This window comes from Hoplias malabaricus, chromosome 9, assembly GCF_029633855.1.
Source record: "Hoplias malabaricus isolate fHopMal1 chromosome 9, fHopMal1.hap1, whole genome shotgun sequence".
NCBI classification, from domain to species: Eukaryota; Metazoa; Chordata; class Actinopteri; order Characiformes; family Erythrinidae; genus Hoplias; species Hoplias malabaricus.
Genome location: NC_089808.1, coordinates 18,848,833 through 18,860,315, shown reverse-complemented (window position 1 = coordinate 18,860,315; position 11,483 = coordinate 18,848,833). Strand labels below are relative to the sequence as shown.

The following is an 11,483-nucleotide window of genomic DNA, read 5'->3' as shown; positions in this document are numbered from 1 at the left end:
CACTAACACATCACCAACACTGCAGCAATGAGAATGATATACCACTCAAATCATACCTGCTCTGTGGTGGTCCTGTAGGGGTCATGAAGATTGATGAAAAGGGAAAGAGGATAAGAAAGGCTGTCATTGTTTTAATGGATTTGTATTTTCATGAATATTTTCAAAATCTACTTCTACTCAGATCATGAAGAAAGCAATCTACTTGTTTTTTTTTTTTTACTTAATGTACTGATTGTTTGTTTCTGTTGTTCGTGAAAAATTTCATTTTATTTGGAAATCTGTGAAGCTGCTTTGTGACAACATCATTTGTAAAAAGTGCTATACAAATAAATTGTCCCGCCTTTGGCTCTGCCTTCTTGTCAGTGACCCCATCTGTGTCTCATTTGTAATCCTGCCCCCTTGTTATCGGTCTCAGGTGTCCTTGTGTGTATATAAGTCCCTTTTTGTCTGTGCCTGTTTGTTGGACATTCATCCGTCTATCTGTCCCTCCCTCGATTTGCTTTTTGATTCCCTTCCCTTTGTATGTCAGTCTTTTCTTCCTTGTGCTTCATGTACTCGTTTGGTCTGTTTGTTTGTATTTCTCTTGTCTCAGTTTAGTTCTCTTTGTATCTGTCTCTCCATGTCTAGGTCTCTGTTTAGCTCGGTCTGTTCAGTTCTCTCTGTTTAAGTTTGTCTGTTTAGTTCTCCCTGTCCAGGTCTCTGTTTTTGCTCTCTGTTTAGGCTGGTTCTCTCTCTGTCCAGGTCATCCTGTCCAAGTCTCTCTGTCTAAGTCTTGTCTAAGTCTGTCTCTGTCTAAGTATCCTGTTGTGTTATCCAAGTCTGTCTCTGTTTTATCTATTGTTTAAGTACAAAGCCTTTTGTGTTATTGCAAGTGCGTCTGCCTCCGTCAGTCTGCCAGGTTCTGACATAAATACAAAAATTTGATTTGATTAATTTTATTAACATTTGTGTTAGCATCTGTACTGATTTGTGATTGGTCTGTCTTTATATTAGACAAATAGTTCATCAAATACATTTAAAAAAAAAAGTTTGAATTACTATACTTTTAAAATGAAGTCTAAATGGATTTTGTTTTTCTTACTTTACGGCTGTCAATCGATATTTGTCAAAAACTGAATTTGGGGTGCTTGGAGCATCAAACACCCAGAAGAGGAATGAGATTCTGTCCTTTTTTGTAAGCTTAAAGCTTGCACTACTGTGAGCAAACATTTAATGCTTTATTAAAATAATTGTAATCAGGGATGATCTGGGCATATGTTTGTCAGCATTTATCAAACTTGACTTGATGACTACTGAAACTAATTCCTTAATGTAACTAAGTTAATAAGAACTTGGAGATTAGGTTAAACAATTTTAACGACCAGTTAAGTCTGTTCCCCATCAATACGCATTGTAATGCATTGTATGTTCTTCCATAATTTTGTCTAATTTGTATTACTGTAAAGGTTGAACACTTCAGAAGGACATCTGCTGAGTTTTGACCTTTAAGAAATTATTGGGATCATGTGGGCTGATTATGGTCAGCGGTTCAATCACAAAAACTCAGAAAGGTATTATTTCTTACAGGGGATCAAAATAATCTTGAGATTAACATAGGCAGAGAACTCTGTAATTTTTCCCCCTAATAAATAAATTCTTTCCATTTCAGGTTTTTCCATCATTTAAAATATCTGTTTTTACCTGGTTCCAGGAACAGAAGACTGGACGACCTGCTTGAAGTGCTTGATCTTGTTAAAGCAGATGATTACTTCACTGTGATAAAAGCCCTAAAGGATGGTGATCACATCAGGAATCCAATAGTTCTGGCTTTTCATGATGTTTTGAATTCAGTTTCCCAGATGACAAAGTGGTTGGAGGGATAAAATAATTGTGAAAAAGATCAGTGAATTTACAAATATAAGGGACCCTCTGAGTCAATGTTAGACACTGTATGTCTAGCAGAATGTTACTGCAGCTGTCCCATGGGTTCAAGAGGTCTGGCTTGTAAGCATCATGTGCTAATTCTACAACTGACAAGCCATAATTTTCATGATTTGGAAACACAAATTTCTTATTTGGCACGTTTCAGAAACAAACAGAAGTTATTCAATACAAAGCCAAGTAGTAGAGAGGGCAAGTATGTTTGAAGAGGAGTTTTGTGCTTCTGCAAATTCATTGCAGTGTACTTGCTGTATTTTCTCTTATTACAGTATGTGTGCTTGTTTGAAAATAGCACTTAAATATTTCAAGAACCGTGTAGAAACTGTTAATGAATACCATCCACGTGATCCTGTAGCAGCAGAAAATGAAAGCAAAAATGTGCCCAAAACAGACAAGACAGTTGAAAAACTTGACAACATTCTAGAAATTGTCAAGCGGTGGCAATCTGTTCCACCATTTCAGTATTGCATTGGCTTCTACTTTTCTTTTGGAATAATCCTAGATTGATTTTTCTAATTTCATTGTGTGTTTGTGTCATGACATGTTTTAAAATGTTTGATATTTCATGATTGGTTGTCAAGTTACTAATAGTAAATGTTTCACAGGAATTTAAACCATTTGTAAACCAATGATGAAAGTAACAAGCCCTGTTTCAAAACATGCCATCTCAGAAGTTCTGTAAGGAGTAAAAGTAATAAATTACTTAAAATTTAACATTTACAAGACATTAGTAAATGTTTGTACCATCATCACATGTACTCCAAATGAGTGCCCGTCTTGCTGTTGTGGGTGTTTGACAGTGGATATTGTCCAATCTACCTTGCAAGCCTTTCAATGATGCAAATAAGCTGAAAAATATTTAATCATGTTAAATACAAACAGATAAATCATAAGAAACTTGAATCACATTGCTAACCAATACGAATGAACATTTTAAAACTACCAATTTATTTGGATAGGCTGCTATCACACTTTTTAGATTATGTACAGATGTTTGCATTACTAATGAAACTGTAAAGATATCCACAATTCTATAAACTGAGTACCTCCAATTTCTCAAAATGATCTGCTTTATTTCCTTTGTCCCTCTCAAAGAATTAATATAAATTATGCTTATCTTTGTAATGTCACAAAACTAAAAAGAAAATTAGAGAATAGCATAGTAGTTTTGCATTCATCAGAGTGGAAGCATTTCTTTAAAACCTTTTTCTGTTTGACGTTGTAAAGAGAGTCAATGCCACTCAGTGCTCTTCAGGACCTTTTAGTTAGGAAACATAATTGTATCACTTTCTGTTGCAGTAATTTACAAACCGGATTCCAAAAAAGTTGGGACACTAAACAAATTGGAAATAAAAACTGAATGCAATGATGTGGAGGTGCCAACATCTAATATTTTATTATTATGTATCATTTTAAGGGAAAAATATGTTGTTTCAAAATTTCATGGTGTCAACAAATCCCAAAAAAGTTGGGACAAGGCCATTTTTTACCACTGTGTAGCATCCCCCCTTCTTCTTACAACACTCAACAGACGTCTGGGAACAGAGGAGACCAGTTTCTCAAGTTTAGAAATAGGAATGCTTTCCCATTCATGTCTAATACAGGCCTCTAACTGTTCAATCGTCTAGGGCCTTCTTTGTCGCACCTTCCTCTTTATGATGCGCCAAATGTTCTCTATAGGTGAAAGATCTGGACTGCAGGCTGGCCATTTCAGTACCCAGATCCTTCTCCTACGTAGCCATGATGTTGCTGCAGAATGTGGTCTGGCATTATCTTGTTGAAAAATGCAGGGTCTTCCCTGAAAGAGATGACGGCTAGATGGGAGCATATGTTGTTCTAGAACCTGAACATAGTTCTCTGCATTAATGGTGCCTTTCCAGACATGCAAGCTGCCCATGCCACAAGCACTCATGCAACCCCATACCATCAGTGATGTAGGCTTCTGAACGGAGCGTTGATAAAAACTTGGGTTATCCTTGTCCTCTCTGGTCCGGTTGACATGGCGTCCCAGTGTTCCATAAAGAACTTCAAATCGTGACTCATCTGACCACAGAACAGTTTTCCATTTTGCCACACTCCATTTTAAAAGACCCCTGGCCCAGTGCAAATGTCTGAGCTTGTGGAGCTTGCTTAGAAATGACTTCCTCTTTGCACTGTAGAGTTTCAGCTGGCAACGGCGGATGGCACGATGGATTATCTTCACTGACAATGCTTTCTGGAAGTATTCCTCAGCCCATTCTGTTATTTCCTTGACAGTGGCGTTCCTGTTTGAGGTGCAGTGACGTTTAAGGGCCCGGAGATCACGAGCATCCCGTAGAGTTTTACGGCCTTGACCCTTACACACAGCAATTGTTTCAGATTCTCTGAATCTTTTGATGATGTTATGCACGGTTGATGATGATAACTTAAAAGTCTTTGCTATTTTACGCTGGGTAACACTATTCTGGTATTGCTGCACTAGCTTTCTGCGCAACAATGGTGGAATTGGTGATCCTCTTACCATCTTGTCTTCAGAGAGACACTGACACTCTGAAAAGCTCTTTTTATACCCAATCATGTTGTCAATTGACTTAATTAGTGTTAATTAGTGTTAATTCCTGTAAAGTTAGAAATTGGGAGCAGAGTGGCTGCTGAGATGGGAGGCAGGAAGTAAGATCTACAGCAGGAGAGAGTGTGAGCCGTACAGTAGATGCAAGGTGCTGTTTGTTAGTGAAGGGAAGGGCATAAGGATGAAGCTTCTGAGGAGAGAGCACAAGCTGCAAAGTTGGATGCAGGGGTCGGGACGAAGGTCCACAGCATGATAGATGATGGGCTGTAAAGGAAGAGACAGGGTGTGGAGCAGCTGCAAAGGGAAGGGGATTAGCGGCACCTGAAAAGAGAGCATGAGCTAGAAAGATGGAGAGTAACAGAAGCAGAAAGAAGGGATTGAGACAATAATTCAGAGCAGCACCTAAAAGAGAGAGCATGAGTTGGAATCTGGTGGGTGGGAGAAGTTCAGCAGCAGAGAGGTTGGGATGTGGGTCTGCAGCAGCACCCAAAAAGAGAATGTGAGATTTGTAAAATTAGAGACTGGGTATGGCACAGCAGCAAAGTGAAGGGTTTGGGGCGCACATCCACAAAGCACACACGCTGTTGAATTAGAGGCTGGTAGGATGAGGGGAGGAGGCTGTGTCAAGGTCCCAGAGTGCTGGGCAAGAGGCAGGCCCGCAGCAGCACCCGTGGAGGGTGTGCAGGCTGGAAAACTTGAGGCATGGAGTGGAAGCTGCTGCAGAGGAAGAGTGTGGGATGATAAAGAGAGGAGTGAGATGATAAAGGGAGGGGTCGAATGATAAGATGAGAGTGAATCAGCAATGAGGATGCTTTGCAGTGAGGAGACATTTTCGAGGGCTGGGCAAGAGGCAGGCCAGCAGCAACACCTGTGGAGGGGTGCAAGCTAGAAAGTTTTAGGCATAGAGCGGTGCCTGAGTGTGGGATGATAAAGGGAGAAGGATGGGACGATAAAAAAGGGGATGAGATGATAAAAAAGGGGTTGGGAAAATAAGTATAGACAGATGGTGAAAGGAGGAGAAAGGGAGGGGTGGGATGATGAGTAGAGACAGAAGGAAAGTGGAGAGAACAGGAGGAGCAGAGAAGGGACTGCGTCTAAATGGATGCAATGCTCTCTATCAATACAGTATTCAGGGAGAAGAATGTGCAGATTTAAAATGAATGCATATGTAGCAGAGTCAGTAATAATTATTTATTATTTTATTAAGAATTAATTATTTAATTATTTTTGTTAAGCTCCATGTTTGGGAGTCATTAAATAATATGTAGTTTCTTTACCTGTCCAATTTTAGCCTGGACAAGTAGGTCATCATGTTGGATGATTTTTCATATTATATAGCAGAATTAGCTAGAATTAATTATTATTAATGAATTATGCTAATTGACCTGCTGTAGGTTCTTGGCTCCGAAATTGAATCTGAACTATTAGGAATAATTCTATACAAGAAAAGTGCACACACAATCAAATAACCAAGGACTGGTTTTATCACACAACTGGTTTATTAAGTGTAATATCAAATAATGAATATTGATTATACATTCATATAATGAAATGGATTACAGCAATACATGAGGGAGCAGGGAGATTAATATATAAGGGAATTTCTCTATGATCTCTATCTTACCCTTAATTCCAAAAAGGCTATAGTTTATCCCAGCAAAGCATTCAGCACCAATCTCCTGAGCTATGAAAGAAATGAAACCATGTAACCATACGCATCCCTGGAGAGGAGTGAAGACGGCTTGCAGAACATCACAGACATGCTGGGCTTTCTTCTCGCAGACACAGGCCTTGTAGCATTGCACCTTTTCTTCCACTTGGCTTTTGGTCAAAGACACAGCCTTGGACCCTGCGTAGCATGTGGAATTATCCTTCCTTGCTGATCTTCCTCCTTGTGAGTGCCATGTCCATGCATGTCTCTCTTGGGCCTTTGCTCAGAGACACCACCTAAGAAAGTAATCATTCTGAGGGAGCATGTGGCCTTCTTTTTCACTGATCCTGAAACTCTTGTCACGACTTTGAGGGTCAGAGATTTCATGCTCTGGGCATTGAGCTTTGCTGGAAAGCTTTTCTTAAACTATATATATTTTTTCTACTAGAAATAAAAATAAAACTTCATGTTGAAATTTCTGGACTCTCTTAGCTGAGTTTCCAGGCTGGGAGCAGATTTACCCTTGGGTCAACCTAAACTTTTTCCTTCATTCTGCCCCTCCTCTTTCCTTATCTCTCTACATTTTCTTTCTATGTTCTGGCATGGACCCTGCTTGAAGAGCCTAAGCCTGTTTTAGGAGAGAGCCATACGAGAGATATGGAGAGCTTCTGAAGAAGCCTGAAGAGAGCTGAAGTGTGTTCTCTAGAAAGTTCTGAGCTGAGTTCTGTGCCACTGGTTTTTAAGCCAGATTTTAATAAACCCACCTTGAAGGCCTGATTGCTCCTCAGGGATTGAGGATTGGAGCATCTCCAGCCTCTGACTGGATGCCTCCTGCAGACCAGAACCACCCTTGGTAGTGACATCACATGAAATTTTTGACACTTGACAAGACAAAGACTTAAGGAAGGTTCCTGTTGAATGAATAGCCAAGAATTCTGAAACATGCTTTTGCAATATAAAAGATTAGATGTCAACACAAAGTAATATCATTCAGACAAAACCTTGTTTTACATAATTTGTTTTTCAGTTTCCAGTGGAATAATTGTGTATGAAGTTCCACCTGAAACAAAACAGAACAACATTTTAAACTAAGAAAACCAAACCAAACTTTATTTTATTTCCTTGGGAAATAATGTCTAAAGAAATGTAGTGTGTGCACATTCACACCTATAATCCCATACACACAAGTGCTACCAAAATAAAATGAACACATTTCAGCATGATGAGTTCCTTTACTTTACTAGCTGTCTAATCACTGGATATTTGTGGGGACACGTCACCCCCGTCCATGCTAAATCTGCACCCTTGACACATACCAAAGATTAGATTAAACCATGCTTTAACCTGGCAGTGGCTAAGGATAGCACGTCTTGTTTTGTGTACTCTAAGTAAAGCATCCCCTACAATAACACAAAGTATTTTAAAAAAATTACAGGAACTTTTTTTGGAATGTGTTGCTGTTATCTAATTCAAAGTGGGCACATATTTCATGAACAAAACAGAACAAAAAAAAATATTAATAGGAACCCAGCTCAATATATTTGGACAACATGAAGAACACATGTTGTAATCTAAGTACAGCATGACCATGCATGGCATATGGCCTACACAACATGTGCCATAACTCAAGTCTAGCCCATCTAATGACAACTTGCCTATGTCTGGCCCCCATAATAATTGCCAAAAACCCAGTGGCAATAATAGGAATTGTTAATTTGCGGTGTGTTAAAACAAGGTCCATTGCATTGCATTCCTGTTTGTGTACTGGATTACATACAAAGCAAATGGCTTATTGGTAATCTGCAGCTACAAGATAGAATTTATGAAATTCTGCTGTTTCTGCACAGAAAATGCTAGAATGCTGGTATGCATCAAAAGTAGCATATTCTGCCTCTTGATGTGCATGACTATTGAGAAAAGCTACACTGATTAATATCTGTATAGATGTGGCCATGTTCATCACGGTTACTGGTGTGAAGCTGGGTCTTAGTAGGTTAGATGGTTTTTGGAAGTAGGTTAACGTTAACAATGATACAAAAATAGGACCTCTTCTAAACCCATTTCCAGAAGATAAGGCCTATCACATAATAAAATACTTTGCCTTCAGTCTTCTCTAAATTGATAAAAATATCTGAATTGTATATCACTGTAAATTGAAAAATAGCTTTTTGAACAAAACGTAGGTCTGAATAATAAATCAATAAACTTTAGTATTTATATAATCATTTTCATATTGTGATATTGTGAAAGTGGTGTAAATGTTCATTCATTCATTCATTATCTGTAACCGCTTATCCAGTTCAGGGTCGCGGTTTGTCCAGAGCCTACCTGGAATTATTGAGCGCAAGGCAACACAGACACACATACATTCACTCACACACTTGAGTTGCCAATCCACCTACCAACATGTGTTTTTGGACCGTGGGAGTAAACCAGAGAACCCAGAGAAAACCCACGCAGACACAGGGAGAACACACCACACTCCTCACAGACAGTCACCCAGAGGAAACCCACACAGACACAGGGAAAACACACCACACTCCACACAGACAGTCACCCAGAGGAAACCCACGCAGACTCATGGAGAAAACACCACACTCCTCACAGACAGTCATCAGAAGCAGGACTTGGACCCACAACCTCCAGGTCCCTGGGGCTGTGTGACACTACCTGCTGTGCCACCCATTCTTGAAACAGTCATTAATATTTATGCATACAATATATTTACAAAAAATACATGTTTTTTTTCCATTAAAGATAATTTTGATCTATTACAGTGTAATTGATCTTAAATTTATTGAAAAGAATGACCTTTAAAAATACATGAATGAATGAGCTTTTTATCATAGTGAGTGTGGTTTGGATGTTGCTTTGATCTCCTTGTGTTCAAAGCAAGTAGAAGTGTGGGAGTTTTTGTAAAGCTTCTTTGAGACTTTGTAACACTGAAAAGGATGTAGCAGAATCAAATCTACGATCTGAAGTATCACTGCCACCATATGCTCGAGCACCTCTCTGCAGCAAATACTGTAGAGGTTTGTTGGAATACTGTCTGTACCAGTAAAGGTATATAGTTTGACTACTTGTGTCATAAGAGCATTTAAGTGTAGCAGATTGTCCCTCTTTTTTAAAAACTTTAGTCTCCTGATCTCCTGATGGTCGAATTTGATCAGCACCAAACACACCTGGGGGAAAAAACAGAAATACTGTAAAAATTAAATACATATTAATTTCAAATAATTCTAAATATATCACCATAGTGAGTACCTGATACTATAACAAGGAAGTTTATAAGGTTTGTCTTCATTGTGAATATCAAAAGGAATTAGTATTATGTTTAAGCTCTCAGGGCTCTAAAGGTGCTCTTTGGGTATTGTGACTCTCTGAGCTGAGTGCAGTTACGAGAAATTACAACAGGAAACTCTTACCGCACTGTGCTTTCTCTCTTGGTGGAAGACCTCAATGTGAATAAAGCAAAACAACAAACATAAGATAATACACATTCCTTAAGTCATTTATACGATTTTTTAAAACAAATGTTTTATCATTTTTTTAAAATATTTATCATTTTTATGAATCATTTTTAATCAATGTTTTATGCACATAAAAACACATCCTGTGTCTAATTTTATATTAAAAGTGTTAATGGTGCAAGTGGGGCTAAGTATGGCCTTAGAAACCTGATAGGCCTGTGTGGACGTTGCTGGTGTGAACCATTTTTGAGTAGATTTGGCCACATGTTTAGGGTTATTATCTTGCTGAAAGACCCAGTTACGACACATCTTCAGCTTTCGGGCCGAGGCCACCAGATTCTGATTCAAAATGTCCTGATATTTCAAAGAGTTCATGATCCCATGTATCCTTACAAGGTTCCCGGGTCCTTTGGAGTAGAAACAGGCCCACAGCATCATCGATCCTCCCCCATACTTAACAGTGTGCATGAGGTGTTTTTTTGCGTACTTATACTTGGTGTTACGCCAGACCCACTTAGAGTGTTTGTTGCCAAAGAGCTCTCTTGGTCTCATCTGACCAAAGCACACGGTCCCAGTTAAAATCCCAGTACAGCTGGCAAACTCTACCTGTTTATGCTTATGAGTATAATTCAGAAAAGGCTTTCTCTGTGCATGCCTCCCAAACAGCTTGTTGGCATGTAGATAGCACCTGGTGGTTGTTTGGGCTATTTGATTAATTTCTCTTACAGTGAGCTTTGGAGAACGTTTTACTTCTCTTACCATCCTTCTCACTGTGTGTGGTGGCTAGATACACTTTCGTCCTCTTCCAGGCTTTGTCACAATTTGTCACAGTTCCAGATGTTTTGAACTTTTTGATGATTGCTCTGACTGTAGATAAGGCCATCTGCAGTTGAGTGGCTATTTTCTTGTAGCCATTGCCTGATTTATGAAGGTTGACACAAATCTGCTTTACCTGAATAGTGTGTTCTCTTGTCTTTCCAATGTTTAAGAGTGAGTAAGAGAAATAGGCCTCTGTGTAATGCCATATTTATACCCCAGGGGAACAGGAAGTGATGAATTACTAATTAAAGGTTCCTAGATACTTTGATTCACTTTATACACTACAGTAGAAATAACATAAATGGTTCAAATACATTTATTTCCAAGAAATTTTTAAGGGTGCCAATAATTGTGGAATGGGTCATTTTATGGGAAATAATTATTTCTTAGTCAGGATTTTTTCTTTTTTTCCCCACTTGAGTTGAAGGTTGGTTTTTCTCATTTTTTCAGAGTGAGATTATGTTTCTGTAATGAAAAATTGATTTATTTTAAGGCTTTTAACACATTTTAACTAGGGGTGCCAGTAATTATGGAGAGCACTGTAGTTGTAGTTCAGTTTTCCATTGTGTGGCTAACAGCTTCTGATCCTGGAACAATAATCAGTAAATATTCTGTTCTATTACAAAATCCAAAAAGCAAAGAACACCAAACAAACCAACAAAAAACAACACAGAAATACAATTAGATCATGAGAGTAGCTAGATAGTCAATGAGCAGCAAAAACCACAAGGTTAAAACAGAACCCCTAACTTCACAGATAATATAAATAGCAGCAGTGATTGCAGGCTGCTAGCTGTTGTCTCTTTGTGCTGATATTAGCAACAGCTAGCAGCAGTTTTAGCAGGCAGATAGCCACCAGGCTTTTCCCAATTAGGATATGTTCCCTTGTTTGGTAGCAGTGATAGTAGGCCGCTAGACACCAATGACAAAAAGCTCCTTCTGACAAAAGTCCCAGCTGAAAAAACTGGTAAATGTTGACAGGCTCTAAAATTAGCATGAGATACACACATTTCAACAAGTTCAAATGCACACATGATATTTCTCAAACTGAGAAATTAATAACTTCGTGACAAAC

At 38.7% G+C, this 11,483-nt stretch overlaps 1 long non-coding RNA gene across 2 annotated transcripts; it reads left to right on the top strand.

Annotated features, from left to right (window-relative positions):
- Positions 1 to 469: 469 nt before the first annotated feature.
- On the top strand, positions 470 to 2,560 carry LOC136707759 (uncharacterized). 2 transcript variants are annotated; one of them, XR_010804239.1, is made up of 3 exons: positions 470 to 520; positions 1,446 to 1,550; positions 1,691 to 2,560. It is a non-coding gene; the product is annotated as an uncharacterized lncRNA (long non-coding RNA). The 2 variants fall into 2 exon arrangements; XR_010804238.1 differs by lacking the exon at positions 470 to 520 and adding an exon at positions 1,090 to 1,197.
- The last annotated feature ends 8,923 nt before the right edge of the window (positions 2,561 to 11,483 follow it).